The sequence below is a fragment of the Suricata suricatta genome, chromosome 5 (genome assembly GCF_006229205.1).
Source record: "Suricata suricatta isolate VVHF042 chromosome 5, meerkat_22Aug2017_6uvM2_HiC, whole genome shotgun sequence".
Taxonomy (NCBI): domain Eukaryota; kingdom Metazoa; phylum Chordata; class Mammalia; order Carnivora; family Herpestidae; genus Suricata; species Suricata suricatta.
Window position 1 is genome coordinate 102491533 of NC_043704.1, and position 19796 is coordinate 102511328.

At 38.9% G+C, this 19796-nt stretch overlaps 2 long non-coding RNA genes across 2 annotated transcripts in view; one reads left to right on the forward strand and one right to left on the reverse strand.

Moving 5' to 3' along the window:
- Nucleotides 1-19796, forward strand: part of LOC115292065 — a 62736-nt gene that overhangs the window by 37341 nt on the left and 5599 nt on the right. The window lies entirely within an intron of this gene.
- Nucleotides 3001-17408, reverse strand: LOC115292063. Its single transcript, XR_003908780.1, has 3 exons — nucleotides 17285-17408; nucleotides 7585-7695; nucleotides 3001-3198 (listed from the first exon to the last, which is right to left on the reverse strand). It is a non-coding gene; the product is annotated as an uncharacterized LOC115292063 (long non-coding RNA).

Genomic DNA, 19796 nt, shown 5'->3' on the forward strand with positions numbered 1-19796 from the left:
GTCTCCCTCTCTTTCTGATCCTCTGCTGCTCATGCTGTCTCTCTCTCTCTCCTCTCTCTCAAAAATAAATAAAACATTAAAAAATTTTGAAGAAATATTAATATTCATATTGTTATGCCAAAGTTTGTAATATCACCCCCCAAAAAAAGGCCAGAGGCAACCAGGGAGACCGAGTCACGCCTGCAAAAGCAAAGGGCTTTATTATGGGCTTAAGCTCAGGCTCACAGACTCCACCAACCTGCTGGCCATGTGGAGAGAGAGCCCCAAAGGTGGGGTAGGGCTTTTATGAGTTTGGGAAGGGGAGTTACAGGAAATGACGACACAGGCACAATGCTCCAATCCCTACCCCCCCATCAATATTGGCAGTTGTGGGAGCCAATCACAACATTTAGATTATTGACCAATCAGAGTGGGCCCAGGACCCTTACCTAGGGCATGACTAGGTCCGCCCCTAGAAAGGTCAAAGGTGTCAGCCGGCCTCTCCTGATTGGGCACCACAGGAGTTGTCCCTCCTTAATGTGCGCCCTTTCATGCGGAGAAGCCAGCATCTTCCCCTTTAAGTACAGGGGAAGGCTGAATCAGACCTGCGTCCTTACAATATCTAACTTGATGTCTAAAGATAATCCATATCATTAACCATGTTTAGGAAAATAAAAAGACCTCAGAATGTTTTAACTCCCTTTTACCACTCTTTTATTATACATGCTAACGTTGTGTGGGCATATGTAGCTTGACTTATTTAACCCTCAAAGTAAACATTATTATCATTGGTTTATTCAGTAAATACTTGCTTAGATTTATCTACATGTTCACCACGTTCTTTGCTCACCATTTCTTCTTATACTCAGACTTTCTCCTGTATTTATTTACACTCATCCTGAAGTACAATCTCTAGAAAATCTTTAAAAAAAAGTTTGCTTTAAAAAAAGTGCTCATTAATTTTAGTCAGAAAATAACTTTATTTTAACCTTATGTTTGAAAGATTAGTTTGCTGGATATAATAGTACAGTTTGACATTTATCTTCTCTCAGCACATTAAATGTACCATTCCACTTGTCTTCTGACTTCCTTTGTTGCTGTGGGAAAATAACCTGTCAGTTTAAATATAGTTCTTACTAGATACACTGTCTCTTTCTCTAGGTGCTCCTAATATAGTCTCCTTACTTGGGGTATTCAAATATTTCACTATAATGTGCCTAGGTGATTTTGTTTTATTTATTCTCTTTGTAGTTCTGTTTTCTGAATCTGTATTTCTCATCACTAGAGGCAGAGAAGAAATTCTTTCGATAGATTGCAAGAAATTTTCAGCTATTACCTCTTTAAATAGTATTATTTTTCCCGTCATCTATGTTATCTCCTCCTGGAGACCTCTGTGTCCTCCATATCTCTTAATATTCTATAGTTTCATTTTCTTTGTCTTATTTTCTGAATGTGTTTTAATTCTCTACTATTCATCATGAATTGTCTCTTGAACTGTGCTTAATCTATACCTGCCATTGAATTTCTCTGTAGTGTGTTATTTCTACTATTTCTTCATATATCGGAAGTCATAAACCTTGAAAATGTATGTATGGAGTTGAATTTCTAATGACTGCTCTTTTGAAGAAGATTTGACTTGTTTCCTCTAATTATTGAGGAATGTACCAACTACATTTCTGACTTGGGGCTTTGAAGAATGTACAGTTAATATGAATTCGAGTTAATGCTTTCTGCTGGGTGGGATTTTTCTAGTTCAGCCACGGAGTCATCTTTGAAGCTCTGGCTCATACTAGCTCCCACTGTGGTTAGGACCCAGGCTTTATTTGTCAGCCCTGGTACAATGAACTCATTAAAACTTAGGCTGGTGGCCACTAGGGATCACATGAACACTCAGGGCTTTGCCTAACTCTGCAGATTGTTGCTTTTGTTTCTCCCTGGACTCTGAAAAATTCCCTTAATTTCTCACCAGCTCTCAGACATACAAAAATGTTTATTGGATTTTTGTTTGACGCTTTAATATTTTGTACTGTATTTTCACATGTGCTGTATTGGGAAAGGTTTTACTTAACATGTACTTTATCATATTACCAGAAATTAAATTTTCAGTTAACTTTTATTTTAGAATTTTAATTAAAAATAACTTAAAATATAGTAAAATGTTAGAAGAAAATATTGAGGAATATGTTAATAACTTTGATTAGAGTTGACCTTCTTAAGATAAATTTCAAAATCGTGAAGCCTATAGAGAATTAATATTGATTAATATATTTAATTGTGTAAGAATTTAAAATTTTTGTATAGAGGTACCTGAGTGGCTCAGCCAGTTAATGTCAGACTCTTGATTTCAGCTCAGGTCATGATCTCACAGTTTACGAGATGGAGCCTCATGTGTCAGTCTCTTTGCTTTCTCTCTCTCCTCTCTCTACCCCTCTCTTGCTTTTTCCCTCTCTCATAATAAATAAACAAAACCTTTTAAAAAGAAAAAAATAAAATAAAATTTTTGTATGAAAACAATACCTTAAACAAAATCAAAAGACCAAAAGAAGCTAGAAGAAAATATTAACAGTGTATGATGAAAGATTCATATACATAATATATAATTAACTCATACAAATCAATAAAGAAGACATACATAATCAATTAGAAAATAAGTAATGGATATCAACAGATAATTCAGAGAAGAAGATACATAGATGGTCAAAAATTATGTAAAATTATGCTGAATGTCATTGGTCATCAGAGAAATGCATATTAAACTAGTAAGATATCATTTTTCACCCATATGTGATAATTTAAAAGATTGATAGTATGTTAGACACATTCAACATTAGTGGGAGTACAAATTGATACAGGCTTGTTGGAAGGTAGTTTGGCAATATATCTATTAAATTTAAAATCTACTTCAGGGAATTTTGAGTTAGTATACTTATCCTCCTGCCAAAAACCTCAGTAATTAATAGTTTTTAAAATATAAGCCAATGAGTAAAAAGTTCTGAATTTCAGGAGACAGATACCAGAAAAGTTTTTTAGGAAAGTTGCTTTATTTTTTTTCTCAAAATAACATTACATGTTCAGATAGTACCCACTCTGGTTTTCTTACCACTCGGTAAGGTTCTCCTCCTTAACTATGTCCATGGAACAGATAGATGCAAGTCTTGAGGTTTATCACCTTGGCTATGACTTGGTGACTCATTCTCTTGATTTGACTCACTCTCCCTCCTTTGAACAAGATGACAGACAGTAATGAAATCCAGTAACAGCATTTCCTTCCTCATGTGGAGTACTAAAGGCAGCTTCCTCTATTCCTTAGCAAAGGTATTACATATTAGCAGGCATGCAAAGATCCCTAAGATAGGAGGCAAATGTATGGGAAAGGACTTAGAAGTATACTTCGCATACTGCGATTGGTGGAGGAGGATTGCCATGGTATGTCAAAGGGATGTTAAAGGACATCATACCATCTGTCTAGGGTCACATAATTTACATAAATTATCTCCTTGGACTGGAACAAAGTCTTGCTGTGCTGTTCCCCCCTCATCCAATTTAGTAAGTCCATTTGGTGTCTAGGTAAGGAAGCATTGTGGTAAATGGCCAAGAAAGGCTCTTCCTCAGGAATGTCCCTTGCACCTACATAGATCTTCAACTTAACAAGACATCGTCTAAGAATCTATGCATTTGCACATGTGTGGAATAAAGCAAGTACACAAGTTGATGTTCATTGCTTCATTGTTTCTGGCAGTGAAAAATTGCAAATGGCCTATATGATCATCAGTAAAGAAAAAGATAAATTGTGGGGGACCAGGATGGGTCAGTCAGTTGAGCACCCAACTCTTGATATTGGCTCAGGTCATGCATGATCTCATGTTTCATGAAATCAAACACTGCACTGGGTTCTGTGCTGACAGCCTGGAGTCTGCTTGGCATTCTCTCTTCCTCTCTCTTTTCCCCTACCCCACTCGTGATTTCTCTCTCTCTCTTTCTCTCTGTCTGTTTCTCTCTAAATAAATAAAAATGAACTTAAAAATTTTTTTCTTTGTATTATTTTATTATTTTATACTGAGAATATCTTCATGTAATTCTTGGGTAATTAAGCAATTTTTTCAAGTATTTTTTTTAATGTTTTGCTTTTTATTTTTGAGAGAGAGAGGCAGAGCATGAGTGGGGGGGGAGGGGCAGAGAGAGAGGGAGACACAGAAGTTGAAGCAGCTCCAGGCTCTGAGCTGTCAGCCCAGAGCCTGATGTCGGGCTCAAATTCACGAACTGCTAGATCATGACCTGAGCTGAAGTCTGACACTTAACTGACTGAGCCACCCAAGCGCCCCAAAAGCATTTATTTTTATAAAGAAGAGGAGAGGTTGGTTAAGATTATAGGAGCTGTTGGAGGATGCTTGACATAGCCAGCAGAAAAAAGAGGTAGGAGATGGCCTGAAGTGAGGATCTGAGGGCAGAACTTGTAGGACTCATGCATTCATTTTGTTTTGTTCCCAAATCTTTTATTATGCACCTATTATATGGTAGGCATTGGGTAAAGAATATTCAGAGATGAAACCTATAACTTCCTGCTCTCTAAAGGTTCACAGAGAAGTAAGCAGACCTTTATAGTGCAGGGAGATGAAGTAAGACCTACCTAGGTCTGGTGAATCAGAAAAGTACCAAGGAGGATGGAAGAAGCCAGCCATGTCCATCCAAGTGCAAGACCTGGCTTTCTGCTTCCCCCGGGGATCACCATGAGCCTGTTTGTGTTGTATGTGTTATTTCAGAAATTATAGGACTTCAGGCAAAGTAGGATCTGTGCTGGAGGTGGGCCACAAGGCTATAGCTGCTGGCTATAGCTAACAAAATGAGCTATAATGAGATGGACAGCAGGATTTTAGTCCTTTAACCAACTCTCTCCACCACTACCATGCAGCTTCTATGATACTTTCAATTCCTTTAACGGAAAATATCTTTCATTATTAAAGATCTGAAATTTTAATGCAATTGCTATCTGAAAGCTATTCATACTAAAACATACATAATCAAACTATAGGCAATAAATACAGAGCAAATTAATGAAAAATCAAATAAACAAAAGCAAAACCTCCCAACTTGTTATATAATGGAAAAAACGTAACTACTATAGCAGATTGATATTTTGATATTAACCAATATATTTTTTTATTTTCTATAGTTCCCTTTTGCTCTATGACCTTTTCCTCAGCTTCAGGAAGCAGAGAGTAGCTGCTTCTATGGTCTTGGGGAAGGAAGGTCACAAATAGACAACACAGAAAGAGTCCATTTCTCTCTGCTTTTGAATTTCAAACTAGATTTTTAAAATTCCTGGCATAACCAATTGGCTGTGAGAAAGAGTTTTGAGGATCTAAAGCTAAAATTAATGCTGTAAACATTTCATTTTGGAAGGATACATGATATCGGAATGGGTTTTCCTTCCTATATTAGTCTGGTAGGGCTGACTAATAGAAGACCATGAATGGGTAGCTTAAACAACAGAAATCTATTTTCTTATACTTCTAGAAGCTAAACATCCACGATCAAGGTGCCTAGCAGCATTGGTTTCTGATGAGTTCTCTCTTCCTGGTTTACAGACAGATGCCTTCTCAGTGTGTCCTCACATGGTCTTTTTTCTGTGTGTGTGCCTTCCTGGTTCGTCTTCCTCTTCTAATATGGGTACCAATCCTACTGGATTAGGGCCCCACCATCATGACCTCATTAAACACTAATTACCTCCCTTAAGGTTCTATCTCCAGATACAGTCACATTGGGGATTGGGGCTTCAACAGATTAATCTAGGAGGAAGGGAGAGGCAGCACACAAGTTAGTCCATAACACTTCCTCAAATTTGTTAGATGAGCTCCGTCCAAAACAAAAAGCATGTAATTAAAATTTTTCTAGTAGACCACATTTTTTCAAAAAGTAAACATAAACAAGGAATATTGATCATAATACTATCTTTTGTTTATTTCAGCCTAATACAAAACATTATCATTTCAATGTATAAAGTATAATGAGATATTTTTTGATCTTCATACTAAGTCTTTGAAGTCAGTGTGCATTTTCACTTTCAGTACATCTCATTTTGGACTAGCCACATTTTGAGAGCTCAGTAACCACACGTGACTAGTGGCTATTATATTGGACAATGTAGTGTTAGATACTTCTCTAAGCTGAAGAGAGAGGTCAAATAGAGGAGAGAGTAGGAATCTGAGAGCAGAAGGACCTGTGCCCACTTCTCAGGTGGGGACATGGTAAACAGGAAAAGGTACAAGTGGCAACCAGCTGGGGTGCCTGGGTGGCTCAGTCAGTTAAGCGTCTGACTTTGGCTCAGGTCACGATCTCACAGTTCGTGGGTTCAAGTCCCACGTCAGCCTCTGTGCTGACAGCTCAGAGCCTGGAGCCTGCTTCAGAGACACAATAATCAGAGCATCAGTAATAAAAGAGTCTCCCTCTCTCTCTGACCCTCCCTGCTCGCGCTGTCTCTCTCTGTCTCTCAAAAATAAATTAAAAAAAATATTTTAAAAATGTATTAAAAAAGAAGTGGCAACCAGCTCTGTTTAACACAACCCCAAAGTCTCCAGAATGGCACACCCAACAATTTTCCAATCCCTAAGAAGTTCCGAGGACATGGCTATGGGAGAGTCGTCACAGTCAAGGAGCTTCAGGTTTCCAGGACCAAACATGACAGGAATGTCATAGACATAGCCATGAATGCAGCCTGGAGGCTAAGAACCCAACCCTTTACTTGAGATCCCTAGAACTCTCCAGATGCCACTCTGGGGAGAGAGAAAGGAAAAGGGAAAATTCTAATTCATGGAGTTTACCAGAAATGATGAAAGAAACCAGAAATATGCTTATCTGTAGTCTACTGAGCCATATTTCTGCTATCAAGCAGAATTGACTCTTGAAATAGAAATTTAAGTTGAGTTATAAGTTTTTAAGTTCAGCTTTGTGAAATAAAAACAGAGGTCTAGCTTCCCTGAACTCTGTGCAAGAGAGAACTTGCACAAGACTGGGGAAGGGTCCCTCAAAGCACAACCAGCAGCTTTAAAGTGACCTGGCAAGAGGCCTCCAGCAAAGACCCGTGCCCAGCTCAGCAGCAGGAGTGTTGGCCTAGGAGGAAGACCATGGCTAAGTCTTTGTGTGCATAATTCGTTTTGCCTTTTTTTTTTTTTTTCTTTTCACACCTATTTCTTTTCTGCAGTCTCCATACTGACTCCTGGAAATGTCCCTTCCTCTTTATGGGTGCTCCTGGGAGAACAAGGAATTAGCAGGGGGCAATTTTACAATTCCTGTGAAACTGCTGGAGTTTGGTACCTGAGATTAGAGATAGGACACAACAGAAAGCAGAGGATTTCTCTGTCTAGCTCTCCCTTTTATTTGATTGGCTTCCCCAACTTGAATTCCCGTCTTCAAGATTCCCAGGTTTGTTGGTGGTTTTCTGCTTGGCAGATGTGGTTAAGACCTTTTTCCAGGGACAGACTCCTGGGGTTCCAAATTCCAGGAGGCGTTCACTCTCTGGCTGCCCCTGAGAGCAGGTACCTCCTTCAATTTTGCATCCCACATACCTCACTGCCTCACCCTAACCTAGGACCTGTCACTTTCTCTTACCTAGAAATAAAACAGCTTCCAGCACCTGTCCTCTCCTGTGGTCTGTCTTCGTGGGCAGCCTTGTTGTTCACACCTCAGTGTTCCAGGTCTCTCCCAAACACCTACATCTCTCTGGAACAATAAAGAAATCGCAACACAGCAGCAGGTCAACCCTGGGTAACATCCACTGGGTGGGATAAGTAGAAACTGCTGGGAGAGCTTCCTTTTCCCCTTTAAATTGTGGAATTTGGACCAGACGAGAGTATAATAATCATGTAATTTTATGTATCTGCTAATATTCAAGATTTTGAGACTTTATGTTTGTTTTACTTCAGAGATTCTCAGAAGTGCTTTTAACAAAGGTATTTCTGTAATGGGTGATTTAGTTAGGAAGTCAATCCCAGGACCATTACCTGTTGGGAAGACTGTCAAATTCATACAACCAAGTCAGTCCCAAAACTGGTGCTCCCAGAAGTCAGAGACACAATAATCAGAGCATCGGTAATAAAAGAGTCATAGCTAGACCAATGTGTAGTGGAACCATTTATGTTTCTGTGACTGGATTCAAGCAAATATCTCCCTGCCCTTTGGAATTGATGGGACCAAAAGAAATATTAAAATAAATAATTCAAAGTTAATATTATGAAATTTCCAGAAGACCAATTTGAAAGAACTAAAAAAAGTCAAGTGGAGTATGTAATTCTATATCCATGCTACATTAGAGACTGACATACTATTGCTCAGGGAGTCTAGTATAGCAGTTTTCCTCCAAACACCAGCAACTGGGCTCTATATTTAGCTAAGTAAGTTTCTCAATCCTAGGAAATCCATTCAAACATGACAGTTATGAGTGAGAAATTTTTTTAAACTATGTATTTACTCTGTATATTATGATCTAATAACATTCAGAACTTGCTGCCTTCAATGCATTTTGTAGTTACTTGATAAAATATCCTTCACCATTCACCTGAGTCTATAAATAACATTACAACATTAGATTGGTGAGGATCTGATACACAGACATTAGTGACTCATCAACAGAGTCAGGTTTGGACCCAGTAATTATGGATCCCCAGTCCAGTAACTACTGCATATGAACTGCCTCACTCCCTCTGCCAAGAAATGAGCCAATTAGCTAATCTGGTGACAGAAACATCATTTCATTCAATTTTTTCCTAATTCTATAAAGACTAAAGTGCATCATACAAGAGCCATCAAGAGAAATGTATGAATTTGTGTTTATGTACACTTTAGATATATATGTTAAGTTTCTCAGCTGCATAAATTTATTTTCATTTATTCCAGATTTCCCCCAAAATTTGACCTTCCATAAATATTTTTAAAGAGGTAATTTAATTCAAAAGATTAAATAGAACTAGTTATAAAATAGCATCATAATTAACTTTAAGAAAACATGCTTAACAGACAGTTCAGAGAAAAATCATCTGCAAGGAAGACTGCCAATATTTGTCAAGTAATGAAATTCTCTTTCTTCCAAATTTTCTAAATTATACTTCAGAGAATTTAGCAGATATCTCATCTATAAAATTACCAGTAAATCAACCTAAAGATTATTGCTCAGATTCTACCTAATAAAACAAACTAGTGCTTCTGTTCTGGAGTTTTATTTTTCTGCTCCTAAATGAACAGGATGACACAACTTCTTAAATAAATTCTGCTGGCATTTCATTTCCTTTGGAGCTATCAAAATTATTGTCAAATTATCATATGGCCTAATATAAAACTTTAAATAAAGTTGGCATTTCATTTATAAAATGCTGGAGAGTCTTATTATTAACTACAAATTCAAAGCATCATGAAATCAAATATAAAATGCCATGGCCTAATTTATTAGCCATACAGCAAAGATTTACTACCTTCTCTTAACTGTATTATTTTTCATCCAAATCAAAGACACATTCAGCTTAGTCATCAGAAAGGTTAAAAAGACGAAGCTCCTCTGGCCAAGAGTGAGCAGTAAAGTGAATATTAAAATATTGATTTAAAAACAGGGACCCGTGTTCAGGTGGACCTGGCTAGAAATCAAATACAGGAGGACTTCCATTTCTGGGGACAGCTGCAGCGTTTTTTTTCTCACATTTATTTAGCATCAAGCCTTGTGTTAATATAAGAACTTAAAAGAGCAAACTAAAACAGTAGCAAGGAAGTCTACTGTACATAAAATAGCATTGTGTCTCTTGTTTTAAAATCAGTGCACAAATTAAAGATAAGAATGAAGACCCAAAGCAGCTTTTTATCAATTAATTCAAGGGCAAACAGTTGAAGAGTAACTGGGAAATAAGGTGAATCAATTCTGGGTAATAAATTGGAATTCTAGGGGCGCCTGCCTGGCTCAGTCAGTTAAGCCTCCGACTTCGGCTCAGGTCAGATCTCACGTTCGTGGGTTCGAGCCCTGCATCAGGCTCTGTGCTGACAGCTAGCTCTGAGCCTGGAGCCTGCTTCCGGTTCTGTGTCTCCTTCTCTCTCTGCCCCTCCCCCTCTCATGTTCTATCTCTCTCTGTATCAAAAATAAATAAAATATTAAAAAAATTTTTTAATAAATTGGAATTCTAGGGTTTTTTTTTTAAAGGCACTTCTATCACTAATTTGTTTACAGAGTGAAGTAGGTTTTCTGCAATCATAGGATGAGTGCATCTGTTAAATGTTACCATCCAAGAAGCAGAGTTTCTGTCCTAAAATCCAAGGCTGCTTCAGCTCTCCCTTGACTGTGTCTGCAGAAAGTCATAGTGTCACTCTGGCCAAGGAGATTACTATATCTACATCTCATTTTGCTTTTCTGTAAAATGTTGGTCTCCCAGACTAGAAAAACGTATTCGACAATAATTATAAAAGGCCTTGCAAGCCTGGTGTACTAGTTGCATGCTAATAATAATGATTACAATTGAGGATCCTTCAAAAGAAGCTTAGAGAAAAAAGGAAACTACTTTGGGGTTCATTTGAGAATAATTGAGACCCAGAAAGAAAGTGACTCAAATGTTAGCAGCTAGGGATTCAGGGAAGAAAACTCTTCTTTACCTCATTTCAAAGAGCTACATGGGAAAAACAGAATATAAAGGGAATTATTTATGCCCTAAATAATGATGTCTTCTGCTAATGCCAGTGCTTTTGTATGTGTGTGTGTGTGTGTGTGTGTGGGTGTAAAAAGACTAAATTTTAGTTAAGATTGTATTTTAAACTTTATTTGGAAAATCACCTCTATTCTCTAAGTGACTTTGCTCTTTTTGACCACATCATTATTAGTTCTGATAATTTCACAAGAATTGTTATCATAACAGGAATATCAGTATTAATTCCAGTTAGAGAGCTATGCAAAAATAGGTGGGGTTTGAAAGAGCGTGGACTTTGGAGTCAGACAGACCCAAGTTAGAAAACTGGCTCTGCCACTTACTGGCTTCATGTCTTTGGACAAATTACTTAACCTCTGGAGCCTCAATTTCCATGCCTGTAAAATGATCAATAATACCTCCTGCATCGGGCTGTTGTGAGGATTACATAAGATTATATTTGAAAAGTAACCTATTCAGAGCCTGGCTGCCCATTAGTAACTATTCTCTTTTAACTGCATGCTGTACCTACATGAGCCTGAATGATCCCGTTTGAGAGAATCTTGCCCTGCAGTTGATTGGCGTTTTGAAGCAGATCAAGACTTCTATCACTGCAGGTGCTAGATAACTCTTAATAACTCTTAAGGTACAGCTGCTCCTCTCATGACAGATTCTAGATTAGCACTTCATGAATTTTACATGGGATCCCATTTTGTAAGTTTTCTCAAAGCAGTATCATCTGTGTGTGTGTGTGTGTGTGTGTGTAAATACACACACATATAATAAACACATATATGTTTATTATTCTTTTTTTGGTAGAGAATCACTGACTGCCTGTGGAATATTTCATTATTTTCAGGGTGTTAGAGATAGGAAATCTGAGCTTAACAACTTTTCTTCACAGATGAGGAAATCGGGGCCCAGAGAGTTTGTGTAACTTGTCCAAAGTCACACAGTGCCACACTTGTGAAAACTCTACGAATCCAATGTTCTTTTAGTGCCTTCAAGTAAAACTTAAAAGGCAATAAAACGTATTGCTGCTTTGAAGAAAAAAAAAAAAGTTTTCTGGCCAGAGATTTTACATGTCCCGTTAGCAGAAATCATATGTTATCATTTTGTTCACACAGGGGTTAGCAGAATTCTTTGGAATAGTGAGTGCACAATACATATATTTCAAATGAATTAATGGATTTTTCTTAAGGTTATAATGTGTGTGACTTTTTATTTTGGGGAGTATATTTCAACAAAATTAGATTTTGTTGTATATAATGGTTACAAATTATATTAGTTTATGATGACATAAGCAAATGAATAATGGAACCGTTATCTGGAATTTTTAAAAATTATGTGGCATTTTATAAAGGAAGACTGGCTGCCAGCATGGATGATACGTACTAAAAGCCCCTTTTCTAAAGACCGAATGTTATGTTTCTGTACTTAAATGAAACAGTTGCCTGAAATGTTTACATTTCTTTTCCTATCTACATTGAGTCTTAGCTTGTGTCTCTGTGAGATCACACATCTTGATGAAAACAGGAAAATAAGATAACCATCAAGATGTTGATATAATCACAGCATAAATGAAAAACTAAGCATACAACTGCAATCAGAAAAGTTATACCTATTGGCTTGTGTCACGATGTTATATTTACATAGTAAATTCACATAGTAGAGCCATTCCAACTGTTGCAATGCTGCACAGCCTCTAAAATTCATGATCTTGAAGATAATGTGGCAACATGAGGAAAAATGTGTTTAATATTTCACTAGGAAATCAGTATTCACTGTGACACAATTTTGTAGAAGAAAATTCTGCACAGGAAAGGGACAAAAAGGAAATATAGCAAGATAATAACAGTAGCTGTGTTAGGGTGGTGGCAATGTGAGTACTTCTTTCTTATCCCTAGTTGTATTACCTCTGTAACAAAAAAAAGAAGTTTACAAGTACAAAGAAAATGAGTTCTATAAAACAAAGTATAGTAAACATCTGTTCTTTGTAGTAGTCCCCAATTTTTTGAAACCACCCACATTTTGATAGTTTCCCACATGTAAATTGTCTTCCCAAAGTAAATTCTAAAATTCTAAATTCTAAAATTAAACACAGGGTGAATCACCTGCGTGACTCAGTTGGTTAAGCCTCTGACTCTTGATCTTGGCTCAGATGGTGATCTCACAGCTCATGGGATCAAGCCTGCATCAGGCTCTGCACTGACAGCACCAATCCTGCTTGGGATTCTCTCTTTCCCTCTCAGCTCCTTTCCCACTTGCATGTGTGTGTGTGGACAGTCTCTCTGTCTCCCTCTCCCTATCTCTCTTTCAAAGGAAATAAATAAAAACTTAAACATGTCCTAATCTCCCTTACTTCTGAGTCTAGGGTGAATTTCTAGAACTTAGTTTTCTGGCTCTCGGTTGTATGTATCAGAAACTACCTGAAGAACAGACAGGGTCCAGGTAGCCATTCTGCCAACACAAGTAGCTTCAGTTTCATTGTCCTGGGGACAACAGTGGGAACTGTAGCTTTCCCATTGCAACAAAGACAGTTCGGTTCTAGGATTGGTGGTAGCTCGAACTAGCACCTGTTCCTCCAGCCTTTCCAGGGATTACCTGGACTTCCAGTTTTCCGTTAATAAGTCTCCTCTCACTTAAATGATCTAGAGTTGATTCTTTTGTCTTCATATAAGAATGCTAACAGATAGAAAAGGCTAACAAAATTGGAATTCATCTAAGAAAAGGTGAATGAGGGGTAACACAATTAATGAGAAGATCATTCTGAACTTCACTTGATCTTAGCCAAAAGGCCAAGAAGCAATGATCATTCTGAACTTTAAAGGAACACCATAATCAAATAAAAGATCTTTAACATTTAAAGACCATGTTTAAGAGAGCTCCCCACTGATCCAAATATAACATGTAACGTGAGCAAGAAATAAACCTCAGTTATGCCAAGACACTGAGATTTGTGAGTTAATTTGTTACCATAGCATAGCCATGATAAATACACAAGGGAATCTAAAGTGCATTTAGTGATAAAAATAAATATATAAGTTTAAAGGTTTTGTATGGTTAGAGAACATTTTCTTTAATAAAGCTACATCAAATATAGAGTGTATTCAGGATTTGTCATCGTTTTTCATCAAGTAAAGATATCTGGGTTCACCTGAAAGCAACAACAAAAATGTAACACTTTATAAAAAAAGTAACACATTGTAAGAAACCTTAAATATTAAATGATTTTAAAAACAATAGATAGGTTGTGCTCTCACACTACAAAAGGTAGAATTTGTGATGCATATTTCCTTAAAACACTCCTCCAAAAGCCATATACAACAATAAAAAGGCAAACCATATTTACTTATTGTGAGATTCTTGATTGTCTACAGCAAGAAGTGTGAGAAAATTGCTAACAGGATTTGTTGACATTGCTTCCAGCAAAACTAAAGGAAACATGAATGTTACTCTCACTTGAACACATTCATCATGTCTCTTGCTTTTGCAGCCCTTTTCCTTTTCAAATGTCTATCTGGACTGTATCACAGTAGTCTTTACTCAGTAGTAAATGACCTTTATTTCATAAAATGTACGCTATTCTTTCACCTGAAATAGTCACTGACTTGGTTATTTTTTTATTTGTCCATTATTATCTGCGTCGCCCTGATTGCAATAAGTGATCTGGGCCACTGAGCCAACAGTGGCAGAGGGAATCATCCTCACAGTTCTGTGGTTTGAATATCCCCAGTGTTCAAAAGCTCTAATAAATGATCCTCTATTATGTCTTAAAGAATGTAAAGGGTTTTTGTTTTGTCTATGGTACAGAAGGTCAAATAAGAGAAAATGGGATTAAAGTAGGAGAGATTTCTATTGGACATAAAGAAGAATTTCCAGGCTGCCAGAATGTAAAAAGACTGGAATGGATTATTGAGGAGGAATGCCTGGTCTTTTGTCCTGTACCTCATTAAGGAAGACTAACTTTTCTTAAAAGCAGGAGACTAGATCAGATAGTCTCTCACAGTCCTTTCTCATTCTGTGGTTTTATGATCATAAAACTAATAGCACGTCAGAATTATCTTGGCTTCTCTTGCTTTCACTTATATCATTCATTGTCTCTCCTATGTGCCATTAACTGTTATTGCTGGGGGATGATCTGTGCCCTTTCCCCGCCAAGTGAACACACACATGCACACCACAGACAGAGGAGGGTCAGATAATTCTGAACTCGAGCATCCCCACAGATTCCAAACTGAATGGCTGTGGTAGAGGAAAGAAGTTACCATCACCCTCCTTCTCCAACCGATTCATCCCTGAGCACGGTCCGTGAGCATAAGCCTCACCAACCAGCCTTTGTGGTTGTTCCCACATGGGTGTTCCTTCCTTCCCTTGGCGATGGAAAGCCTCCTCATAGACGCCTTGTCTGTCATCATACCACCCTCTTCTCCCCTTCCTCTACTATGCTTTCACTTTGTTTCTCCCCCTGTGTGGTCCCCACCTTCCCTCTCCAGCAGTGGCCCTTTGCCAACACCAGCAAGCCTTTGTCCTCTTCCTGTGACCTGGAAGTCCTTTCAGTCCCTGCCATAAGCAGGAGTCACAACTTTTTTCTTTTCTACTTGTTCCTGCTACTGGATTGGAGAAGAGAGAAGATCTATGTCCCGAAGGTAGACATGTGGTCAGAAGGATATAGGCTGGCAAGATTTGTTTTCCATTTCTGCACCCTCCACCCCTCCTCTGCTTTGTGGCCATCTCATTTAAAAATTCAGATAATTTGCATCTGATTGTTAATCTTCTTCCAACACTTCTCAACACATCCATAGATAGGAGTCATATTCCCCTTGCTACTATAACTTAGGACCTTATCAATCAAAAGAGCACCACCTTTCTCCCAGTTTTGTATAACATTGCGTGTCCCTCTTCTATTACTAGTCTTGGGACTAGCCATTGCCCTCTTCTAAGAGTGAAAGGCAAGGCAACCACACCACGTGTTTGAGATATTATGTAAGCTACAGAGGTCAGCAAACTGTGGCTTATGGCCTATGAGCCACATCCAGTCCATTGCCTGTTTAATAAGTAAAGTTTTATTGGAACATTCATGCCCATGAATTTACCTATTGTCTATGACTGCTTTTGCTCTACAACAGCAAAGTTTAGTGGTTACAGCAATGACCGTATGGTCTGCAAAGACTAAAATATTTATGGCTCCTTATGGAAAAGTTTGCCAACCCCTGTTAGAGTATATTAAATTTACAAGGAAGGCCAGCTCAACCTAAAAGATTGCTCTGAGTTGCTGATTTAAGGGGTTTGGATCCTTTCTTCTTTTTTTATTTTCCTTTGAATAGGAGATTTATGCTTTTGAGAAGTTTATCTTTCATTTGTCTTTGCCTATATCCTGCATACCCTCATTGTAGCTAAAAGAGTTATTGCATTTAAAATGCAGACTCTATCAAATCAACATTTGTCATTACCAAATGTTTAACTTAGATGGGCAAGTTCATAAACTTAAAATCTGGGGTTGTCTCTCGGCCCCCTTCCCTCATCTCTCTATCCATATCCAGCTAGTCACTAAGTTCTATGGAGTCCACTTTCTAAATGTCTCCAGCATCAATCCCCTTTTCTAAACCCTGCTTGAGGACCTTATCTCTTACCTGTGTCTTTGGTCTCCTACTCACTCTCCCAGCCTCCAAGCCATCCAGCCCCTATGAAGTCATTCTCATGGTATGCATAGTGCTCACCCACCCTCCTGAAACCCTCACCACAGGCACAGCCTGTTCAACACACATTCTCACCACATGCATACTACTATTCTCAGGATTAGGGCTTCTAGATAATTAAAGAGCACCACTGCTTACCTAGTCCGTGCAAACCAGAAACTAGGAACCATCTTTGATAGGTCATTTTCCTTCATACTACACACCTGATTAATCAACAAGCCCTGAGCTCTACCTCCTAACATTTACAGTCATTCTAACAGAGATAAAGAGTTAGATACATTCCAAGCCCAAGTTAAGAATCAGCTGGAAGGTCAACACAGAAGTCACACAAACAGCAAACAAAAGATGACCTTTTTTTACTTTTTTAAAAAAAAGTTTATTTTTGAGAGAGAGCAAGAGACAAAGCACACACGACGGAGGGACAGAGAGACAGGGAGATAGAATCTGAAGCGGGCTCTGGACTCTAAGCTGTCAGCACAGAGCCTGAACCAGGGCTTGAACTCAGAAACTGTGAGATCATGACCTGAGCCTAATTCAGATGCTTAACTGACTGAGCCACCCAGACGCCCCAAGAGGGCCTTTTTAAAAAAAAAATTGTTTTTTAAGTTTATTTTATTTTGAGAGAGAGCAAGCACACACAACCAGGGGAGGGGCAGGGAGGAGGAGAGAGAGAGAGAATCCCAAGCAGGCTTGTGCTGTCAGTGCAGAGTCAGACATGGCTTGATTCCACGACCTGTGAAATCGAGTTGGATGCTTAACTGACTGAGCCAGCCAGGCACCCTAAAAAGATGACCTTTATCAGTAAAAGAGCTGACATTAATGACTCATGCTATCTGCAGGTGAATGCATCCTAAAATTGTGAACCTGCAGCGAGACAGTCTTTTTACCGAGTCACAGGCTGTGTGGGCTACCCGGGATGCCCTGTGCAGGGCAGAGAGCTGCTCCCGGAATACTCACAGAATGGAAAACCAGGGTGGGACACGTGTGCAGCAGGCAGGCAGATCTCCAGGAGCCAGGAGGAGGGAGACGGTGAAGGAGCCTGCTGGCAGGGCCAGCACTGATCATGCCGGCAGTTAAGTCTGACAAGTTCTGGGAGGAGTGAGTGATGAAGAGGAAAGACCAGGAAGTCACAGGAGAGAAGATTCCCCTCCTCCAACATTCTCCACATTTTTCTAATCTTACTCCATTTAGCTTAACCATTAACTAATGGTGTGGCTGTCCTCTGGAGACAAAGTTAACAGTCTACCTGGGCAATCCTGGTCCCCCACTTTCAAAAGACTATTCCCCCAACACCAACGGCAGCTCTTCTGGGATGCTGGTGGGCAGTGTTTTATTTTCAACTCTGGAAGGCTCTAAAATGGGTCAGAATAACACATTAATTAAATTAATTCTAAAACCTGCATCCAAGGCTAAAAATTCTTTCTATACTCTATTTCCCTTCCCAAAATATGTCCAGCCACATTGTCCAATGTAGCTCATCAGAGATCTGGCAGAGAGATAAAATAACAACATAAACACATTTCAATCATAAAAATGTCATCAACATACAAAGTCCCAAATTTAATCTTAACTGCCTTTTTTAATGGAGTTTCCTGGGAGGAAACTGAAGTTAAAAATTAAATTCCATGCAAATTAGTGCAAAGATTTCAGAGGTCAAAAGAATGAAAATGCAAAATCATATTCTCTTGGACTTGTGAGTTAAAGATCCAAAGAAATTGAAGTCCAGACTTCATCCTCTCTGATTTCTTATTTCTGCCGACTCTCAGCTAGAAGGGTCTTTGCTGCCAAGTAGAGCTGCGGTGTCTTTGGCAGCTCCAAGCTAGACTGTCTTCTGTGGAATGGATATAGATCCTTTAAGGTGCATACTGACTGTCCAGGATGTCCTGTATTTAAAGGCTCCAAGACTTAACAGAACACAAAAGACTATCACAGCACTGTCCCCCAACCCACCAAGTCTAGAAAAACAACTCAATCTTGTTTTCACAAGTAGAATGAGGTTTCTAGAGCCCAGATTTAAGGTCACTAAAGACCCTAGCAGAAGGGCTCCTGGGTGGCTCAGTCAGTTAAGCGTCTGACTTCAGCTCAGGCCATGATCTCACAGTTTATGAATTTGAGCCCTGTGTTGGGCTCTGTGCTGACAGCTCAGAGCCTGGAGTCTGTTTCAGAATCTGTGTGTGTGTCTCTGCCTCTGCTTCTCCCCCTCTCATGCTATGTCTGTCTCTCTCTCTCTCAAAAATAAATAAACATTTTAAAAAAATTTTAAGACCGTAGCAAAGATTCAGTAGTATTGGACAAAAGGAAGTGAGATCAAGAAAATATCTTAGTTTAACCTCTTCATGTTGCCAGTGAGTCTAGGCTAGTTATCTGAAGTCCCAGGTCTCTGAATTTACACTGAATCAGGGTCAATCTCCCAGCTGGTAGTTCATTTTGCCACTATGTAGCTTCATATAGGAGGGGTGCTGGTAGTCTTTTTTAAGATAGTAGCATTTGGGAAGTTACAGTCTTGCAAAGTTAGAAATTTGCCTTGATGGCAGCCCAAATCACCAGGCTTTATTTGACTTGCCCCTGCCTTTCTACATGTTCATAATCTCCAATTTCCTATTTTCGCTTTGGCTCATGTTTCTGGCATCCCAATGTTGAACTAAGTGTGGGCCTCATCAACAACCCATGAGCAGGCCTTTTTGGTCCTGCACCACAGGAAGTGCTTATATAGCTTCTTGCTGTTAAATTGCTTAGGATTATAAACTCTGTCTAGGAAAGAGATTTTTGCCTAGTTGTCATATTTGATTCAGCTGGAGAATTACTCTTAGATTCCTGAACTAGATTATTGTTGATGCTTCAGAGTTTGTGTTTCTCATGGTCTATGGGAATTAATTCTTCCCCATTGGGCTCTTTGATTAGCTGTTTCCTCTACTTTGGTATATTCCAGGCCTTGAACAGCATTTGCGGCTGGGACGTCTTTAACTGATGTGCTAGTATATGCCTGTACTGCTTCATTCCCCTCGCCTATTACCCTGCTGCTGCCACAGAGGCTGTAGAATCTCTAAAAGTTTAACCTATTTCTTAAATTGAATCCTCTCCTTTTCTAGCACACACAGGGCTAGAATTGAGAGCCTTCCTTCCTTTATTTTCTCTTTGCCTTCTGGCGCAGAAAATAGCTTTTCTCGCATATTCTTCTGGCGTTTGATGTATTGAGGTCTACCTTGGCGAGGGATATGAAATCAATAATTTCTAAGGCTACCAAAAGCTGCACCATGTAAACAAATCTTGGCTACTTTCTCCTACACATGTTGAATAGTTCCACCTGGAAGATATTTTCCCATCAAACCAACATCTAATCTGGGCATGGGGGCACCTGGGTGGCTTAGTTGGTTGAGCACCCGACTCTTGGTCTCAGCTCAAGGCTTGATCCCAGGGTCATGGGGATTGACCCCCACATTGAGCCTTGTACTGACAGCATGGAGCCTGC